Genomic DNA, 23350 nt, shown 5'->3' with positions numbered 1-23350 from the left:
ATTGTGGTAAGTTTTACTGAGGTTTTATATTATTTATTTACCTGTTCATAATTATTGTACAATCTAAAATACTTACTAATTGCAAAATCTTTTTTGATAATTGCATATGTATTATTAAGCTTATAATTTTCTTTCACGTTACTTTTATAATATTAATTATTTACATGTTATGCTACTTTAGTAAAATACTGCGTTATTGCACATATATTACATCTGTTATAAGTACCATATAACTACTCGCATCTTAACATGCATACAGAGACATCGTTTGTTAGGAGCCTTACTCAACTAGCTTCTTGTACAATTTGTTACGATTACACAGCATTTGCTACAAGTGCGACTTACATACGAATACTGTACGCAGCATTGTATTATTATTCACCTTGTTTTAAAACTCTTATTATGTGTGTAGCATATCTCAAAGCATTCTGTTAAGATGTTTTTTTAACATACATTATTTACCCAACATTATAGAAAACATATCTATAACCTTTTGCTTTGCACGTAGTACAAATGCATGTGTTTAATGCGCTTTGCCCGTTCAGCTGCCATGTATTATGCTACTTAATAATTAGTATTGCCATGTATTTACATGTACCTGTCTATTTACAACTATCTTTTTTGGATTGCAGGGTAAAAAGCTCATTGTGCCATATCGTCATTTGGATTTTTAGCTGCCTTAAAAATAATCCTTGGCTATAGTACGTCAACGAACATACGTGTGAGTAAATAATAACCTTTGTATACACTGCAATTCAAATGCAATTATGCTCTTAGTAAAATCAACTTTAGTAATTGCCCAATTTAACAGTTACTAACGTCGCTTAAGCAATTGCACTTTTAATGTTCATATAAAGCGTATTAGCGATTGCGTATTATTTCATTGGTAAACTGCTTTTAATAGAAAAATATTTTTTCCTGCTTCGTGTTTGCCGCTAACACAGGTAATGTTTGCTTGTATATAAAGTACATATTACCAAACACTTTCAGGTTAATACTTATGTTTCGATTTCTTTACAAACTCACCAGAATGTACTTGCCTGTATTTATATGCCGTTTTATATATGTAGTTTACACGTACTTTGTTTACCTTGTGTGCGTGATATCTTAACCTAATATATTAATAACGAATAATTTACTTGTTGGGGTTGATTTTTAATTATTTGCCAGGTTGCGAAACAGTAATACACGTAATTTTGTATTACAATTCTCGCTGTTATGTTATGCACGTGCTGTGGTCTATATTACGTTAAAAAGCATCTGTTACTGTTGCACTCAAAAAATACATTTTTTAAACTGAGTACCTCAAATACATTGGATCTTATAAGCAAGCTGCATTTTATTGATTCAATTTCCCCTATTTTTTTTGCTCTCCACTTTCATTTACCCCTTAGGTTTTCCTATATCTTTTTGTCCATCTATATTATAACGTGCATTAGTTGCTATTTAGTATATTAAAGTATCCACATGTAACTTCCTTTTACTACTACGTGTATCTATACTCCGTTTAACTAGTTCGCATTATTTTAGATTATTACAACAAAAGCATATATAATTAGAACTATCCATGATGGTGCAATTCTTAACATGCTGCACACCTATTACTTGGCATTTTCCACATTGCTGATTATACAACTGTCTATTTAACTGCTATTTTCGATTACATTTGCTACTGTCCTCACCAAACCACCAACCTGCAATTTCCACTACTTTCTAACATTTTCGCAATAAAATCAATTGTCAGTTCGTACTTGTACTCTCCTACCAACACTAATATATAAATATAGTCTTTCCACTCCTGTGAAGTAGCTCTTACTCTATCTGCAGTACATAAACACTACACTACCAACACGGTTCCTACGCTATACCTTTTGTCCTACTACAACATTCAATATCTTTACTTTGGCTTACCTACAACTATTTCTTTATGCTAAGACTGCACACTCCACTCAACGTAATAATCTTCTAAGGTACTTACAGTTAGCAGCATTTAAAATAAGCTGAGTTCAAGTTTTCATGTACACATACAGCTAACGTTCGCATTATGCCTGTATATCACATCGAAAGCAAAATGCTCTCAGCAGCAATAATACATGCACGAACACACTAGCGAGGTTGTATCACGTGATATTTTTTTTCCCGTCTAGCATACGTTTAGTAGACGAATAGTTCTAAGATAAATGCTCGTTCTTATTAAAAATAGTCTACAAATAAAGATATATTTTACATTTTTGCTTTTACGATGTTGCTCTTTAGGCAACGCACTAATTATATGCATTTTTAAACATATAATGTAAACACGTGTATATATGTTTAAAGTCTTTCTTTAAAAGCAAAAAAAACATAACAACAAAACCATTAAACAAGCATTTACAATGCAATAGTCTCGGCATTGATAAAGTTAGACTTATTGCCATTGCTCATGAAATTATTTTGCTAATGTTTTTTGTTTATAATACATTTAAAAAACGTCATTGTCACTGTGCAGCAGACGTAGTACAAAAGGCATAACCTTACAGACACGCACGGGTCTTGTCTTTTAGAAAGGCAACCTGAACGCTGCCTACGCTTGTAATCGAGTGGATCCCATTCGTAGCAGGACGATCTCGCGCTCTTGTCCCCTTCGCCTCCATCCCTCAAGCACTTCACTCCTATCGCACTATCTATCGGTAATAGGAACAGAAGCAGTATTAATAGTCCCAATTTGTGTTCCCTTTGGCATTAAATATTTATACGATCGATCGCTTGGTTCAGGGTTTTATAGATGTCTTAACACATCTTAAGGCAGGAGTCTTCGGTGGGTTATTTACATAGCTAACTTCTAAGCCTTTGTGTGCAGTTTATTCACCCCTCCGCACAAAGTTCGTGTCCAGGACGCAACGCTAATAGATATTCATTAAAAATACTCTTTTAATACTCGCTAAAGTATTATTAAAACCCATTAGCATAAGAAGTGCTGCCTTCTTACCTCCACCGCCGAATTGTCTTTGTATAGCTTGAACCTTAGAAGGGTAGAGGCGAGGGCTGGACGGAGCTACGAATTCGTCCCTCACACGTATTTAGAGCTAGTAAATGTACAGTGCCATACAAAATTATATTACAAAAATCAACGCCCTTTATTTAACTTGCTTTCTTGTACAAAGTAGTGTGTGAAACCATTTTTAAAAGTTTCGCTTAAAAATGAGCATGCTAGCCGAGATGTGCATCATGTATTACAGCAATAATATGAAAGTTCCGTAAATTAGACAATCATTGAACAGAGCCACTGAGAGGAAACAGCTTCCTGTAGCCAGGCATGCATTTGTTTACTCACCAATTAGTTCGTAATCACTATATATAAGTGTCCACATGTAACTTCCTTTTACTGCTACGTATATCTATACTCCGTTTTACTAGTTCGTCTTCTAATATATTATAACAACAAAACCATATACAATTAAAACTATCTATTATAGTGCGATTCCTAACATGCTGCACACCTACTCCCCGGCATTTCCAACATTGCTGATTATACAACTGTCTATCTTACTGCTATTTTCGATTACATTTGCTACTGTCCTCACCGCAACCACGAAACTGCAATCTCCACTACTTTCGCAACATTTTCGGCGAAACTCCATTTTTACTCGTATTTACCCATTTGCGCTCTCCTACTAACACTAATATTCAAATATAGTCTATACTCCTCTGCAACCTAGCACTTACTCTATCTGCATTACATAAACACTACACTACCAACGCGGTTACTACGCCATACCTTTTCTCTTCTTACAACATTCAATCCTTTCACTTTAGCTTTCTTACAACTATTTCATCATGCTAGGATTCTACGCTCCTCTTAATATAATAATCTTTTAAGGTACTTACAGTTAGCAGCATTTAAAATAGCCTCGCTACGAGTTTCCGTGTGCCCATCCAGCTAACGTTTCCATTGTGCCTGTGTATAACATCGAAAGCAAAATGCTCCCAGCAGCAATGTGCACGAGCACGCTAGCGAGGTCGTATCACGTGTTTTTTTTTTTTTGCCAACTAGCATACGTTTAGCATGACGAACAGTTTTAAAATAAATGTTAGTTGTTATTAAAAATACTCTATAAATAAAGATATATTTTATATATTGCTTTTACGATGTTGCTCTTTCAGCAACGCACTAATTATATGCATATTTGAACACATATTGTAAACACGTGTATACGTGTTTAAAGTCTTTACTTAAAAGTGAAAAACCATAACACAAAAGCATTAAACAAGCTTTTACAATGCAAAAATCTCGGCATTAGTAAACTTACAGCTATTACCTTGCTCATAACATTATTTTTGCTTATGTTTTTTTTTTAAATTCATTTACAAAAACGACATTGTCACCGTGCAGCAGACGTATCACAAACAGCATGACCTTACAGACACGCTCGGGTCCTGTATTCTATAAAAGCAACCTGTAAGCCAACCACGCTTATAATCGAGTGGGTCCCATTTGTGGCAGGAATGATCTTGCACTGTTGTTCTCTTCGCCCCCACCCCTCAAGCACTTCACCCATCGCACTATCTATCGGTAATAGAAACAGAAGCAGTGTTAATAATTTACAATTTGTGGTATTTGTAACTTAAAAATATATAGCGATCGATCGCTCAGTTCAGGATATTATATGCGTCTTAACACATCTCAAAGCAGGAGTCCTCGGTGGGTTATTTAGATAGCTAACTTCTAAGCCTTTGTATGCGATTTCTGCAGTTTATCGACCCATCCGCCCACAATTCGTGTCCGGGACACAGGGCTAATAGATTTTTATAAAACATACTCTTTTAATACTCGCTAAAATATTATTAAAAGGCCATTAGTATAAGAGGTGCTCCCTACTATTATAAACTTACGCTCTGTCTCTGTGTAGCTTCTATCTTAAAGGGGTATAAACGAAGGCTACGCGGAAGTACGAATCCCTTCCCAACAGGTATTTATAGCTACTGAATGTACAGTGCCACACAAAATTATATGACAGATTCAAATGCTCTTTATTTAACTTGCCTTCTTATAGAAAAGTAGTGTATGAAACCATTTTTCAAAGTTTAACTTCAAAATAAGCACGCTAGCTGAAATATACATCATGTACCACAGCAATAAGAATAAAAGTTCTGTGAAGCTAGACAACCATCAAACACAGCTAGTAAATAGAAACTGCTTCCTATCGCTAAACATGCATTTTTCCACCCATCTATACATACACACACACATGCAATCATCCATCCGTACATTAATCTATTCGTTTGTTGGTGCATTTTGCCTGTTCATCCATACAACAAACATTATTTTATCCACACAGGCATCCATTCAGTCATCTATCAATTCCAATATGAGCAATCATACATTCATGCATCCAATTACCAATCAACGCACTCACCCACCTACCCATCCATCTAATCAGTTCATTCTGCCAAAAATACATTTATTCATACATCCTTTTCCTTTCCATTTCTTAACTGTATACAAATATATAATGTATACCATGTATATTAACCATACCATACCACCTAGAGGCACTGTTATACCATAGGAAAAACACAGTTGCCCCACATGGGTACATTACACTAGAACCTGGAGGTGCAGAGAACAAAAGATTCTCTCACCTGGCTTTGTGTTTTTATACTGAATTAAACATCCTAAAGGTTTCTTTTTAATATGCAAGTCGCTATATTGCTAAAGTTATTATCAATTATAGAAAACAACTGCTCAATATTAAATTGTTTCTAAAGTTTAAGTATTAAGTACACTGCAGTGCAAGTAAATTGATACATGTTAAAAAAATGACATAATCATGGGCCATCCTTTACAGACACTCTCCATCCAATGCAGTTGAACAGGCCATCACTAGAAAAATAATAACATTCCAAGAGTGTGTGTAGTGTGTGTTACCCACGTACAAAAACGCGCACACAGCTACAAATGCGTCATTACACACATATGCATAAACAAACATACAGTCATATACATACATACAATGACATACAGACACAAAGCATATGTCAACTTGCATACACACAAAAATACACACAAATAAATATGCACAAACATAGTCACAACCACATATACATACAGAGAATATACACACACACATGGAGACACTCAAACATGCATATATTTATAAAAGTAAAGATACACAATTAACAGTCATTAAAAAATAACTTAGTACATGGTAAGCTATCTGCAATACAAAATCTAACTCTGCCACAACCAGAAAAGCTATTAAATAAAGGCACCGTAATTATTAGACAGGACTCAGCTGTTTGTGTATACCCCATTCAGGTAAACAAATATAAGTTTCAATTAGTTCCCCTTGTTTGCTTCCATCCTGATATGAATTACAGATGCAGGGAAATCTATCAAAACATAAGCCTAACGTGCATTAACTCTAGCACATAATAACTTTTTTTATTTAAATAACAACAACGCAGTGGGAGGTAGCGCTCTCTACAAACTAATACAAGCTGTAGCCAAAGACAAGACATACTTGCACACACTGCAATTTTAAATAGCATAAAAGTAACACAACATAACGTTTGTACTAATTGTTTTTCTATCCTCCTTTTGAAAAATTATGTAGCTTTAAAATAGATATCTATAAAACACTCATGCCAGTCACTTACCCAAGGTGAAGGCGTCTTTAAAAACTGGGCGCCTGACCTAAGTCCACAAGTACACATAGAAAAAAAAAAAAAAACGGCCTAAACCAGCACTAATGTTAGGGCGCTAAACAAGCCATCTGGATCAAGCAGAGGTGGCACCAGTATCGTATTATCAGGCTTTAAGTAAGAAAATTTTAATATAAAATACAGCAAGTCATAATTGCTGCTTATTTATTTTATGCAAATAACATCTATTAACAAAGCCAATAGTCCTGCCTTGTTATACATATAATATTACTTACATCATATATCTGGATGCGGTAACACAAAACAAAAAAATATATATTATGCACTACTATACTACAAACATATTTAAAGTTTATGTATATTTAAGCTACAACTTAAAATTACTTAGTTATACCCCTTTAAAAGAAGTCCCTCTTTGTTTTTAACTGACTTATAGCCATAACTAAATATAAAAAAATCTTGCTAATCAAATAAGCATGGTGTCATTTAAAATTGAACTGTACCATATGCCAAAAAAAAACACGAAACATCAAATCTTGCAGCATTGTTGCATAGTCACTGATTAATATATACTAGTCCTTTACAGTAGTAAGCAACATCTCATATTTGTTGACTGACAGTTCTATTATAATCTAATATTTTAACTTGCATAAACACAGAGACAGAAAAGCCACAATTCTTCATTACTGCAGGGCACTTCATGATCAAATTTCATTTAAATGACATATTAGGCTTGCCTTTATAATACCTATTAACTTGCTTACTAATATTCTTTCAATTAAACTCACACATGCCTACTGTTAACAATAATTTAATAAGTTTTTATATTACCTTCACAGTTATCTACTTTAATTGCTAAACTAACATGCTACTCCTGGAAAAGATTTTCTAATATTCTATCAAAGCCACGCGCTATATATCTTGCCGCTCCTTTGTTTCTCAGCTATCCTTTACAATACAAATAACTTTCTTGCATGATCACCCCTCAAATTAATAAATATTGTTTTATACTAATTCACCTCTATGCATTTTTACTGCTAAAATAATATATTGTTTGCAAAAAAAATAGTTTACTCACGTTAGGAATAGTAAGCACTATAGAAATGCAACATTCAATTATTATATTTGCTTACAGATCCATAGTATGTGCCTGCAAAAAAATAGGCAACATCTAATATGTTACAGCTACAAATGCTGTTACAATTATTTATTTAACTTGCAGAAGAAAAACAACAGAGAAGCAACAATTCCTATTGAAGGGCACTCCATCATTAATTAACAGATGGATACCTTAATAAGGCTTTGCCTTTTGCAAACTTTCTCACCTGCCTCCCTATTATCTTTCCCAATAAAACTAACAAAGTCCAAAATTCCTATTAAAGGGCACTTCATCATCAAGTAACAGGTACATACCTTAATAAGGCTTTGCCTTTTACAAACTTTCTCATCTGCCTTCCTATTGTCCTTAGCGATAAAACTAACAAACTTACATGCTCACCGCTGACATAAACTATTTTCCTATACTACGTCACTACTAATCTTATGATTTCTAAAGTAACATGCTACTTTTAATAAAAGATTTCCTAATTCCTTAACAAGATGCCCAGCCTACATGAATTATCGCTCTTGTATTTGCCAGCTATCCTTCCCAAGCCGGAAAACTAACTTGCATATTTACCCTACAAATTAATTTCATATTTACCCATACTAATTCATCTATAACCATTATTTATTAAGGAAACACACCCATACACTATGGCTACATAAATAAGCATGTTTTATATACTACAGCTGAAACTTGTTATTATTATCAGATTCTAATTTAAGAAAAACAAAAACACAGTTCTCACTAAACAGCAGTTTATAATGAAGTAACAGGTAAAAATTAATAAGGCATAGCCTTTTACAACTATCTCACTTGCCACTTTACTATCCTTTCCAATTAAACAAACACACTTGCATGCTTACATTTCACATTGCTGATTTTCGGATACTACTTGATTAGTAATCTTATTACATTTCTGTACTAATCCCACTTCTACAAAGAAAATTTAACGCATTTTTGAGATATGAAGCACTATATAGTTGCCACCTCTGTATTTTCCAGTTATCCTTTTCAACCAAAATAACTGTTTGTTATATCCATTCTTCATTTCATTACATATTGTTTTTTAATAAATCTCTATTGTTTTTATAAAAAATCACCCCTAAGCATTTTTTAATACAAGAACACTTAAATACTTGCTGAATGATATCTTAATGTTACATCATGGGTAGTAAGCACTTTATAAATGCAAGTACAATCACCATATTTTTTTACAGCCCAATAGCAGTATGCCAAATAAGTATACTGTAGTGTTAAAGCCTAAACCTATACTCCTTCCCATACCTCTACAATTCTTAAATCCTTGAACAATATACTCGCATACTCAAATTTTACTTTAGTAACAAACACCAAAAACTCATTACAAGTTATAACTATAATTCAACATTTCTAAATTAACAATTAATTCTAAGACAGATCACTTTAAAAAGTTAATAATAAACAATTTTATTGCAATCTAACATTCTTTATTGCCTATCTAAGCAAATATCTTGTTATCTTTTGTAAACAAAATTATTACTTCAAAAAGTTATGAATATAATATCTAACAATAATATCAAGATATTTTTTTTACAAAAAACTTCTACTGCCTTATAAATGCTACAATGTATAAAAAAATACTTTGCAAGCAATTTAAAATAGCTAATACTATAATGTAGTAAACATTTATAAATTAAAGCAAATTTTAAAAATATGTATTTCTTTTTATTTGCAGATACCTAAAAAAGAAAAGAAAAACCTATTGACAAGGTAAGATATTTATTACAATCAATCAATGTCAATATATACAAATAGTTTATACATACCAGTATAATATACCTCCTTCAAATTATCTAATTATATCTAATTTTTATTAAGTAAACTGATATAAAAGTATTCATATAATTTAAAAAAAATACAAATATAAATATACATATAAAGTTGCATATCTATACAATTCAATATTTTAAAAAACAATTATAAGCAGTAATACTTTAAAAACAACATCTGTATAAAGAAATAAAAATGCATAACATAGTGCAAGCCAATTACCACCAAGGAAATGAAAAGTTTGCAATGACTTCTAGAGGTAAACAATGTTTGCCAAATAGTACATTTGCTATTCTTTACAATTATGACAAACCGGCAAATATATGGGATGTTGATGATTTGCATTATATAATGGACCTTGGAGATGCTTTATATACAGAAATGCACTCCATTAACAAAGAAGATCTTATGCATCCTGATGATCTACCTAAATATATACAACATATGGATAATGTGTATTCTATAAAGCTTTATCAACCATATTATGGTAACATATTTAAACGTTTTGATTCATTATATCCAGATATACAAGCTGCATTAGCTATATCATTAACACATTCTGGAGTCCTGCTTTGCATGGATATATATGTTATTTCTATAATAAAAAATGAAGATAAGTATTTCATTTTTGATTCACATAGCCGAGATAGCAATGGAATGCCACATGAACGTGGAACATGCATAGTCCTCCAAAAAAAAACCTTTGAAGAAGTAATTAAGTACATTAACAATTTAGCATCTTGCATAAAATTATATAATGCAGAAGATGTTCAATTTGAATTAACACCAATTGATATAAATACAATACAGAAAAAGTCCTTTAGCAGAGCTCAACGCATAAACAAACAAAATACACCAAATCAAACTCCTAAATTATTTATACATAATACTGGCTTATGCACAAAACTTGATAACCCTGCAAAATCTTTTACTAAACAAACATCACCACCACAGTTGCATAATACAAATATTAATACAAGTGACTATGTACAAAATTCACTGTCATTATTAAATACACCACATACAATTACTACACAAAAAAAAACATTAAAAAAAGACATAATCCAAACACTATTATTTGTAAACCACTTAAAAAAACTAAAAAAAGTACAGCATTAGAAAATGATATATCACAATATAACATGACACATAACACACCAGATACAAATATGCTTGCAAAAAATAAACCATTAGACACAAATATACAAAAGATACCATTAGATTTTAGTCATACTTCCACAAACAAAAACACACAACAAACTACAACAATAGATGCTCTAAACACAACAGAAACACTTACTAATGTAATACATCATACAAATACAAACCCCAAAAAAACAAAACACACTAATACTAAACACCAACACCTCAAAAAGCAAACAGTTACTATAAACAAACAAAATATAGGTACCATAGACGAAACTAGCAAAGTGCAAATAGAAGCATATTTCAAAATAGAACATAACCAGGATAAACAATATTTAATAAACAACACATATAATTGCAATAATATATTTGCTATTATATATAATCACCAAAAAAGTGCCTCCAAGTGGATTGCAGAAGATCTATATAATATAATGGATCTAGGCAATACATTGTATATAGAATTGATAAACTTTTATAGCAAAACAGACATACAGTTAGAAGATATACCTACTTACATAAACTACATTAATACAATATATACAATTAAAGTTAGGAAACCATATTTATATAATATATCTATAGATAACACATTACAGCCAGCCATCAATACAGCATTGCAGAATGCATTAGCTATATATAATTCCATAATAATATGCTTACATACAAATATAATTTCTATTGGTAAAACTAACAACCTATATTATACATTTTACTCACATACAAACAATAAAAAAAGTTTACATATAAACTGTAAAAGTATAGCTATAACATTAAATACCATTGATAATATTACACAACATATAATTGAACTTGTAAATAATGTAATGCCCTGCAATGCATCATTAATATTATTGACAATAACACCAATTAATGTAAACACAATCAAACAAGAATCCTTTAAAAAAGCACAAAAAAGAATAATTTTAAAACAGAATGAAAATAGTTACAAAAAAATGTATATACATTATACACAACAATTGTCCAACACAACAAAAACTATTTTATCTACAAGTATACAAACAAACGCTATTAAAATACAGATCGACAGTAATATTCAAAAAACAAATAACATTGACAATAGTACACCAATAGTCACCAATAAACTAGTTGATACTACTAACATCTCTTCGCAGGGAAACCAATGTCAAAATGAACTTTTGATTGAAAACATTACTCAAAATTGTACAAATAACATAAGCACACAAAGAACATTACAAACGTTTTTAATTGATAACTTTCATACTGAAATACATTATGGACCAGAATATGTTTGTACTATTTGCAACCAAATGTGGCACAAACAAACAATAAAAGAAACACATAAAATTGATAAACAAATTACCTTTATATTATGTAACATTAGTAAACATAAAACAAACTATATATGCACTACATGTTACAAATATATTAGCAAGGAAAAAATACCACCATGTTCTGTGTATAATGGAATGAGTTTTCCAGATATACCACCTGAACTATATTTACATAACTTAGAAGAAAGGTTAGTATCACCAAGAATACCCTTTTTGCAAATTAGGACATTGCCACGTGGTTTCCAGAAATCATTATCAGGTGCAGTTGTTAATGTTCCATCTGATGTTATGACAACTGTTACCATTTTACCTAGACAAATACATGATAATATGACAATTCCAATTAAATTAAAGCGGAGATTAAGCTATAAATCATATACACATTTTGAAAATGTACGACCAAATGTTGTAAAAAATGCAGCTATATGGCTAGCATGCAATAGCAATTTATTCAAAGAATATGGAGTAACAGTCAATACAGATTGGGAATATGCCCCACAAGAAACAAACATAGATATTAACACTTCCGAAGCAAATAATACATCAAGTAGTACAGATAACGTACCAGTCGGCAACTTAGATACATTATTAACAAATGAAACAGTCCCTATCGATAATATAAATATTTTAAGTTTAGCCCCTGCAGAACATAATACACCACGTGGGTTATACGAAGATAAAGATTCTGAATATCTAGCATTTCCAACAATATTTGGTGGTAAACGTAGACCATCTAACAAAGAAAGACATATACCAGTACATTACAGTACAATATGTCAATGGGAATTAAGAAGCTGCGACAAAAGAGTAGCTAATTGTATAACAAATATATTTTTTAAGCTAAAAAAATTACATATAAAGCAAATTCAAGACAAAATATTTATATCACTAAAGAAACATTTTAATGATGGTAAAGTTATAACAGTTAAAGATATAAAAGACAACTTACAAGGCATACTGCAATATAATGAAGGATACAAAATACTAAAAACTATACGAAGTTCGCCTCCATATTGGGAAAATTGCAAAAAAGATTTATTTGCAATGATAAGGCAATTAGGAATACCAACATTCTTTCTCACTTTATCAGCAGCAGAAACAAAATGGTATCATTTAATTAATATACTTCAGCGTATTAACAATAAAAATGAGTGCAGTAAAGAACAATTTGAGAGCATGTCGTGGGAGACAAAATGCACATTAATACAACAAAACCCAATAACATGTGCACGACACTTTGACTATCAAGTTAGGAAATTGTTTAATTGTATATTACTACACAAAAGTAATCCTATAGGAAAAATTTCTGATTACTTTTATAGAATAGAATTTCAACAAAGAGGATCACCACATATACATGCATTGTTATGGATTAATAATGCTCCGCAGTATAACAAAGCAAAAAATGAGGAAGTTATAAATTTTATTGACAGTCACATAACATGTAGTAAAACAGTAGACACATGTATAAAACCATTACTACCATTACAAAAACATGGACATACTAAAAATTGTCGCATAAAACACAAGAGAACATGTAAATATCAGTACCCTAAATATCCTATGGCATATACTGTTATACTAGAACCAATTGAATTAGACAAGACAGATAGTATACTAAAGCAGCACATAGACTTAATACATACAACAATGAATTCAGAATGCTTTAATACTTATTCATTTGAAGAATTTTTACAACATATGCAATTGACTGAAAACCAATATATAAAATGCATACAAACAATTATAGATAAAAAAACTATACTTTTAAAAAGAACACCAGCTGAATGCTTTATCAATAACTATAATAATATAATATTACAAACATGGCAAGCTAACATTGACATACAGTATGTTTTAGATGCTTATGCTTGTGCTGTCTATATCGTGTCATATATTAGTAAATCACAGCGAGGGTTAAGCAAAATAATTGCACAAGCTGCAAAAGAAGTATACCATAATCCAAGCATCAAAGAACAATTAAAGCACATAAGTAACACATTTTTAAATTGTACTGAAATTAGTGCACAAGAAGCAGCTTATCTCATTTTGCAAATTCCATTAAGAAAAAGTTCAAGAGCATTTGTATTTATTAATACAAATATGCCAGATAAAAGAACATACCTAATGAAAGACATACAGACAATAAACTCATTGCCAGATACATCAAGTAAGATACAATTTGACAATATAATTGTTAAATACAGCAAACGTCCAAAAACATTAGAACAATGTACATTAGCTGACTATGCATCAAAGTACAATAAAAGAGCAAAGAAAACAAAAGAAACACTACAAAACAATCATGATAATTTTCTGCTAGAAACTAACTTTTACAGTTCAGATGATGAAGAAATTGAGATAGATAACTTACTTCAGGAAAAAACCAACATGTTATATATCAAGCGTAAACAACAAAAAATCATTCGCTACTGTAGATTTAGTAAACTAAATGACTCTGAAAATTATTACAGGGAATTATTAATGCTTTATTATCCATGGAGGATAGAAAGTGAAATAATTATACCAAAACACACATACTTAGAAAGATACTTACAAGTACAAAAGCAAGTCAATGAAAATTATTTTCAGTATAATAAACAAACTGAAATAGCAAACAATTTTAATGCAGCAACAAATAATGACCTTATTGTTACACCTCCATTATCACCTATAGCAGCAGTATCAATAGATGATATACAAAATAACACACAAGAATATCAAGAACAAATACAATATGACATATCATTTGATTTAGGAATTAGAAGCACTGCAGAAGAAGAAATCTACGTAAATAATATATTACCAGAAAACGAATACAATCTTATCATGCAAGATTTAACACTTGAACAACTTAACTTTATATATCACCACTTAAAACTCAAACCACACCCTGTTATACTTTTTGTACAGGTGGTGCAGGAGTAGGTAAAAGTTTTCTAATAACTGCACTCTATCAAACTTTATTACGATACTACAATACTAAAGCAGGGGAAAATCCTGATAATATATATATATTACTCACAGCACCAACAGGAAAAGCAGCACATAATATAAATGGAAAAACATTACATAGTACATTTAAAATACCAGTATCCCAAAAATTAACATATAAACAATTAACACATGAAAACAGAAGCATGCTACAAACACAACTCATGCATATAAAAGTGCTTATAATAGATGAAATATCAATGGTAGGTGCAAATATGTTCAATTTTATACACAACAGATTGCAAGAAATAAAAGCATCTAACCAACCATTTGGTGGCATATCAATACTAGCAATAGGAGATTTCTATCAATTAAAACCTGTTTTTGACACATACATATTTGACAATACAAGACATTTATATGGACCATTAAGTACAAACTTATGGCAAACACATTTTAAATTATATGAACTTACAAAGATAATGAGACAGTTAAATGACTTGCCATTTGCACTAATGCTTAATAGACTAAGAATAGGTCAGCATACACAAACTGATATAGCAAATATAAAATTAAGAGAAATTGTACCTCACCCAAGTATTATACAAACTATACCATATATAATGTCTACAAATAAAGAAGTCAATGAAATAAATAATAACGTTCTAATGCAACATATAAAGCACAATGCAGTATATACAACATTAGCAATAGATACAGTTGCAGCAGACTTAAGCCAAGAAGTAAAGCAAACAATATTAAAACAATTACCAACAGACTCAACAAAAACAATGGGCTTACCACACATATTGCATATTGCAATAAAATTACGCTATGATTTAACATCCAATATTAATGTAAATGATGGCTTAACCAATGGTGCAACAGGCATAGTTGAATATGTAGATAGTAATAATGGCATACCAATTGTAGTATGGATACAATTTGATCATAGCAAAGTAGGCAAATATACAAGACAACAAAACAAACACCTATATCATATTCACATTTCAGATAATTGGACACCTATTGTACCAATATCAAGACATTTCCAATTCACAAAAAAATTCATCACAATAATACGCAAACAATTTCCATTACGCCAATCTTCTGCACGCACTATACATCGAACACAAGGTGAAACAATAGAACCATTATATATACATTTTAATAATTCAAAAATACATCATTTACATTACGTAGCTATTAGCAGGGCAAAATCTTTAAAAAACATATATATTAAAAACTTTGATCACACTAAAATATTAATACACCCAAAAGTGCATGCCGAAATGTTACGCTTAAAAACAAATATGTTATTGGAAATATCAATACCACAAATTAACAAATATCATGACTACTTTACAATTGTAGTACATAACATACGTTCACTACCAAAAAATTTCAAAGCAATGCTAGCTGACACTAATATATTGAGTGCTGAAATATTATGCTTAACCGAAATAAATAATACACAAACCACAAATCCAAATATATTTAAAATTGACCATTATCATATGATGTTATTTGACAAACATTATAGCAAGCATACAAACCATGGAATTGCAATATATTACAACAAACACCACATATTGCAACCAGCATTTACAACTGAACACGAAATTGACATTTTAAAATTCACAAAATGTATTAATAACACACAATACCTTATAGTAATTATATACAAACCACCAAAAGTCACAATACAAACCTTATTAGACATCTTAACAACCATATTAAATGCCTTCCCCAGCTATAAATATATAATAATGGGTGATTTTAATATAGATTTAAAAAAAGCAACACACAGTACCAATTTGTTATTAAATTATATGATGGAAAATTATAACTGCATTCAAAAAATAAGCACGGTCACAACAGACTATAATTCTTTATTAGATCATATATATACAAACACAGACATCCCATATTATGGAACATTAGAATCATATTACAGTGATCACAAACCAATATGGATAGCTATTTAACAAAAATGTATTCCATGCAAGTATATTAGCAAATATTGTTTAAGCCAAACTTTATTACATCATTATTTACTGCTGCATTTTATTTTACAGATGATTTCCATTCAAGAATTAAAAGACATGAAACAAGAAGATGCAAAGCCATACCAAAAGGCAATACGTGTCAACATTATTCAATGTTTAGCAAAAACCTATTATCGCAATGCCAAACAAGAAAACAAAGTATTGTATTATATGGCTCTGGCAGACCAAACTGGATCTATTAAAGCTACATGTTACAATGAAGATTATTATACTCAAACCAAAGAGCAAAATGGAATGCTAATTCGCAATTATCTGATCAAAAATGCTATATTACTAATAACCAAACAAACGAAATTATCAAGAATGCCGCCAATTACAATATCACCAGCTATTATTCAACAAGCTGAATATATTTTGCAGCCACCAGCTCCACCACTGTCTCCTATAAAGACAGTAAGAGAAGCAAATGAAAAAACACTATTAAGTGTGTCCGGGACAATATCTGAGGTAAGTTAAAATATATCACTTTTAAATAAAATTTGTCATTGTTTGTTTTCCCATAGAAACATAAAACACAATACTACTAAAAAATGCTTCTTAATATAACTATTGTACCTAACTAATGTATAAGTCTTACTAGAAGTGGTTGCAAATATTAATGCTTTTAACTGTACTTGTAAATGCAATAAAATAATTTGCATGTAACATTACATACAAACATATTATGCAACCATGAAGGAAACCTTTGTTAGTAAGTAAAATAAAATGTAAAACATTCGTTTGAAGAAAATTTCCCATTAATGCATATCAAATGAATTTACAAAGATATCCAATTTTTATATATAATATATTTATTATTAAAAAAATGAATTTCTTCCTCTATGTCTCTCTCTTTCTCTCTCTCTTTCCATCTCTCTATAAATTTTTTTTTATTTTATATATATATATATATATATATTGTTTATTTCAATGGCTATATATTCACAAAAGCATTCAACAGTAGAACAAGAAAAAATCTTCATTGTTCATGGCGTTTTAGCAGTAACAGGTAATATGTCATAGTTCATCATTGCCAACACGTTTCTAAGCTGTCTGCTTATTCTTCATAAGCAATAGAGAGGCAGACTTGCAAAGTTACTAACAGCTCCATGATTCAGCTGTCCTTTAGTAGTAGTTGATTCAGGTGTGCGCAATAATTAGTTCTTGCGCACTCACAATGAATGTCAGCATGTAATATTGTCTTGCTATATTTTTCGCCAATAATCTGCTCCACAATGCCAGTAATTTATCCAGTATCACAGCAATTCAGTAAACATCATTTGTGATATTTTAAAAGCACTTAAATGTGCTAGAGATTATATTACACCTTCATTACAAGAGCCGTCTGCTATGCCCCTTCAAACAGGAAACTCCTGCTGGCACCTCCTCCTTTTCATGAAGCTATGCTAATCGCACAATGAAGCTGTCTTACAGTTACATTTTATTTAATGGCTCTATATTCACAAAAGCACTCAGCAATGGACAAAAGAAATCTTCATTGTTCATTGCATTTTTAAGGTAACAAGTAAACTGTCATTATAATAATTGCCAACGCATTTCAAAGCTCTCTGCTTCTCCCCCTTAGACAATAAAGAACCAAACTTGCAAGCTTACTAACAGCCCCATGATTCAGCTGTCCTTTAGTACTAGTTAATTCAGATGTAAGCAATGATTACTTCATGCAAACACACAATGTATGCTGAACATGTAGTTTTGTCCTGCTATATTTTTCGCCCATAGTGGAATCTGCAGCACTATTAATTATTAACAAATCACAGCAATCCAGTACACAACATCTGTAATATTTTAAAAAGCACTTCAGTGTGCTCCAGATTAGATTTCATCTTCATTACTTGAGCCGTCTGCTGTACCTCTTCAAACAAGAAACTCCTGCTAACCACCCTTCCTTTACATGAGATAATGCTAATCTCACAAAAGCTATCGTGCTGTTAAATTTTATTTTAATAGCTCTATATTCACAAAACCACTCAACAATACAACGAAAAGAAACTTCATTGTTTATGGCATTTTTGAGAGTAACAAAAATCGGTCATTGTTCCTCGTTGCTAACGCATTTCGAAGCTGTTTGCTTATTTTACTTCAACAATAGAGGCAAACTTGCAAAATAACTAATAACCCCATGATACAGCTGTCCTTTAGTAGTACTTGATTCAGGTATGCACAATAATTAGTTTATACGCACTCACAATGTATGCTAGACCATGTAGTTTTGTACTATATATATATATATAAAACACAAAGTAACAAAATAATAAATACTATTAAATTATTCATATCAACCTTTTAGATGTAACATTTTATAAAAAACAAATATCTAATAAATTTAGTATTTTGCACCATTAATATACATAAATATATTTCTTTGCCCAAACCATATCTTGAAGCATACTTTAAAGGTGAGTAAAAGAAAAATATTATTATATTATGTTTAAATAAACATTACCAGCAACTATATGACATAAATGTATTTTTGGCAAATATGTATAAATATATAGACAAAAAAAACACCCTAATAACGCTATTAAAGGTAAGTACAATAAATCAACAGTTATAAATAGACACCAATGTATATTAAACAGAATTACTAAATTTTATTAAGATACTTTCTTTTGCAATTCATGTATAAAGTATATCTACTATCTCTGTCTATGCTTATATAGCAATATTTATATGCACCTCTAAACAACTATAATACAATAGTTAATATATATTAATCTTCTATGCATGTGTATATATATATATATATATATATATTTGTATATATATATATATATATATGCACACAAACATATGTATATAATGCATTAAAAATAAACTATTCCTATATAGTTCCTAACAACTTTATCTATGAAACAACATGACAGGTAAGCTACTACTAACAAATAATTATTCAGCTAAGCAGCCTCCAAGACATTAATAAAAGGTAAGTAAAACTAACAGAATAAATTTGCAGCAAATATATATAACAACTTATCATTTAAACTGCAATAGCTATAAATCAATATTATTTTTTAACATTAATTTTATATATAAATACTTTAGACATGTTTATCTGAATTGTATAGAAAAAACATGTTTTTCATTTGAAAAAACCTTACATATACAGAAACATAACAGGTAAGTAATAATTTCCATATCTGCAATAAATACAATAATATATACAAAAACAATTAGTGCAGCTACAACTTCAAAACATCATTTGAAGGTAAGTAGAATATAACATAAAATAATATGCTATTGCAACATACATATGAATGCAAATAATGCATAGCATTTACTTATTATGTAAGCACATATCGAAAATGCATGTCAAAGTACTACATTTAAAAACTATATTGATATTGCATTAACTTCTTGTCATATGTCATAAAATGTACATATATTATTATGTATTGTAATAATTTTTAATTGTAAATTGAATAACTGTCTGACAATAACTAACATACTCATAAAACTACTTGCCAAAAATACTTTATAAGTATGTGATAATAATGATATATCCTGCATGTACATTTTAAGCAACATAATATTGTATAAATATATAAGACATTTTTACTAATAAAACAGTAACCAAAGCATATTTTATATTACAGGAAGAAGCAACAAAAAAAATATACATCGGAGGACAGGAAACAAAACTAAAAAGCATAACTATAACTGATGCAACCGACTCAGTAAAAATCACTCTGTGGAGAGAAGCAACAGACTTCCCTATAGAAATTGGAAAATATGTAAAAATAACACATCTAACAGTACATCAATACAATGGAGAGAAAATCTTGAATACAACTCGGCATACCCAAATCCAAGTAAGTCTACATTTATATAATAATTTTCTTAAAAAACCTGTAAGCAGTGCCATGTAAGCAGTGCCATTACTAAAACGATTTCTCTTTAGGGAATACAACCACCAAAAGAAAATATAACTGTTACACTATATGGACTGGAAAAAACGTTTCAAGAAATAAGTACTATGACAGTGCAAGTTGAAGGAACAGAACATTTCCAATCAATGGAAATACATAACACTACTATCATGGATTTCTTGGATAGAAGTGCAGATACTGAAGACTTTGGAGATGCATTAATGCCACACCTGCCAATAACCCTTAATGTACTATTCTCTAATGGATGTATAACACAAATAATAAAGCAAATTTAATGTACAATTTAAACAACTATGTATCAACAACCTATGCATACAAATGTATATCTAAAAGAATTTGCTTGTGTATTCCAAATTTTACAAAGTAATACTAAATACTATTTTGTACAATACGTGATCGAACTATGGTATCTTATTATATAGACCACTAATGTAGCCAACTGCAAATACTATATAGCAATGTGTACTAATACTAAATTGTTTGTTGACATTTTATATAAGAAAAATACTTGTATTGCAAAGTACTTTCTGAATATTTTTTAACTATGGTACATTATTAATATATATATTAAAAAAGCAAATTTGCCTTATAAAACAATGTATATACATAGCTATCAACATTACACTGTGCATTAAAAAAATAAAATATGTCTAATATTTACCTTATTATTGAAATGTTTTCATGAACACCTACTATTCAACAAAAACCGATTAAAATGCAAAAAAAACCATTTGAAATGTTTACTGTTTTTACACATACTTTGCATAAATTTTTTTTTAAAAAGGCTTAAATTACAATGTGTATTAATATAACCAAATAATTATTAATGTTATTACAGATAATGCATGTTTACAAAATAAATTTAAAAACCCATATTCCTAAGATATGCATTATTAAAACAAAAAATTAGCTGCGCACCTCACACTGATGCGCACCTCACACTGATGCACGCCTCACACTGCTGCACGCCTCACACTGCTGCACGCCACATACTGCTGCACGCCACACACTGCTGCACGCCACACTGCTGCATGCCACTGCACAAAACACACTACTGCATGCCACACACTGCTGCACACCTCACACTACAGCACGCCACACAATGATGCACACACTGCCGTATTACACACTGCTGCACGCCTCACAATGCTGCACCCTTAACTGCTGCACGACACACACTGCTACACGCCACACACTGCTGCACGCCTCACACTGCTACACGCCTCACACTGCTACACGCCTCACACTACTGCACAACGCACACTGCTGCACATCGCACAATGCTACACAAAACGCTACTGCACAACACACACTACTGCACACCACACCCTGATGCACGTCACACACTGCTGCACACTGCTGAATTACTCATTGCTGCATGCTGCACGCTACACACTGCTGCACACCACACACTGCTGCACGCCACACACTACTACACACCATACAATGTTGCACAGCGCACACTGCTACACTCCATACACTGCTTTTATGCAAGTTTATGCTACTGACATTGTAAATGACAATGCCTATTTACAATGCCAATAGCTCAAACTCTATCATTGCGAGACCTATTGCATTGCAAATGCTTGTTATCTTTGAAGATATCTCAGTAGCTAGGCTGGGACACGTGAAACATTTTTGACATTCAAAGTTTAGTAGGGCATGGTGCCAACATTCCAAGGTAACTGGTTTGCTCAGCTGCTACTACTATTTGTTTGTTGGTTAGGAACATCACAGAGGGATAAGCACATTTCAAGATGGCTGAGGGAAGGCAGGAACACACAAACTAATCCGGCAGAGAAGAACTATAATGGATATTTCCACTGCAGAGCCTGTATTTGGAAGAATGCACCCAGTAATGACCTACACATTTGGAAAGAGGGACTTCAAAAATATTGCATATAAAGAGCATGAAATCCAAAAATGCACTTCTCTGGAGCCCTACACTGTGAGGAACCCCAGTCTCCTAAACAACTGTCCAGATCTCACAGCAGTCAAGGCAATAATTGTATGCATGTTGGGGAGCGTCCCCCTTGAGCAAGGGTTGCCCCCCCCCCCAAATAAATTGCCACAGGCTTTGGCCGTTTTCTGCCACCCTGGTGGCAGATCAGCCATTTGTTAGGCCAATTTTCCATGGACAAGGGTTGCTCCCCCACTTTTTGGGAAAATGTTTTGCCATATATGGTATTGGGGTTGCATATATGGTGAAATCCCTGGTGTCTAGTGGTGTTGGGCCCCCATTGGGGGCAAATTGGCCTAACAAATGGCTGATATACCCCCGGAGGTGGAAAACCACTAGACACCAGGGAATGTAGCAATGGGGAGTGGCCCCTTGGGCAAAGCTCACTCCTTATTTTTAGGCACATATTTCGGCTATTTTCAGCAGATCAGCCTTTTCTAGTCCAATCTGCCCCCATGGAAGATGGAAAACCACTAGAT

The 23350-nt window shown here is 31.5% G+C and overlaps 1 long non-coding RNA gene across 1 annotated transcript; it reads left to right on the top strand.

Annotated features, from left to right (window-relative positions):
• The first annotated feature begins 631 nt into the window (after positions 1–631).
• LOC146867687 (uncharacterized) lies at positions 632–17466 on the top strand. The gene is made up of 3 exons (XR_014966124.1): positions 632–721; positions 9465–9499; positions 17034–17466. It is a non-coding gene; the product is annotated as an uncharacterized LOC146867687 (long non-coding RNA).
• Positions 17467–23350: the final 5884 nt, after the last annotated feature.

Source organism: Triturus cristatus, chromosome 1_2 (assembly GCF_964204655.1).
Source record: "Triturus cristatus chromosome 1_2, aTriCri1.1, whole genome shotgun sequence".
Classification (NCBI taxonomy): domain Eukaryota; kingdom Metazoa; phylum Chordata; class Amphibia; order Caudata; family Salamandridae; genus Triturus; species Triturus cristatus.
The sequence above is the reverse complement of the archived record's forward strand: the minus strand, read 5'-3'. Positions and strand labels throughout refer to the sequence as shown.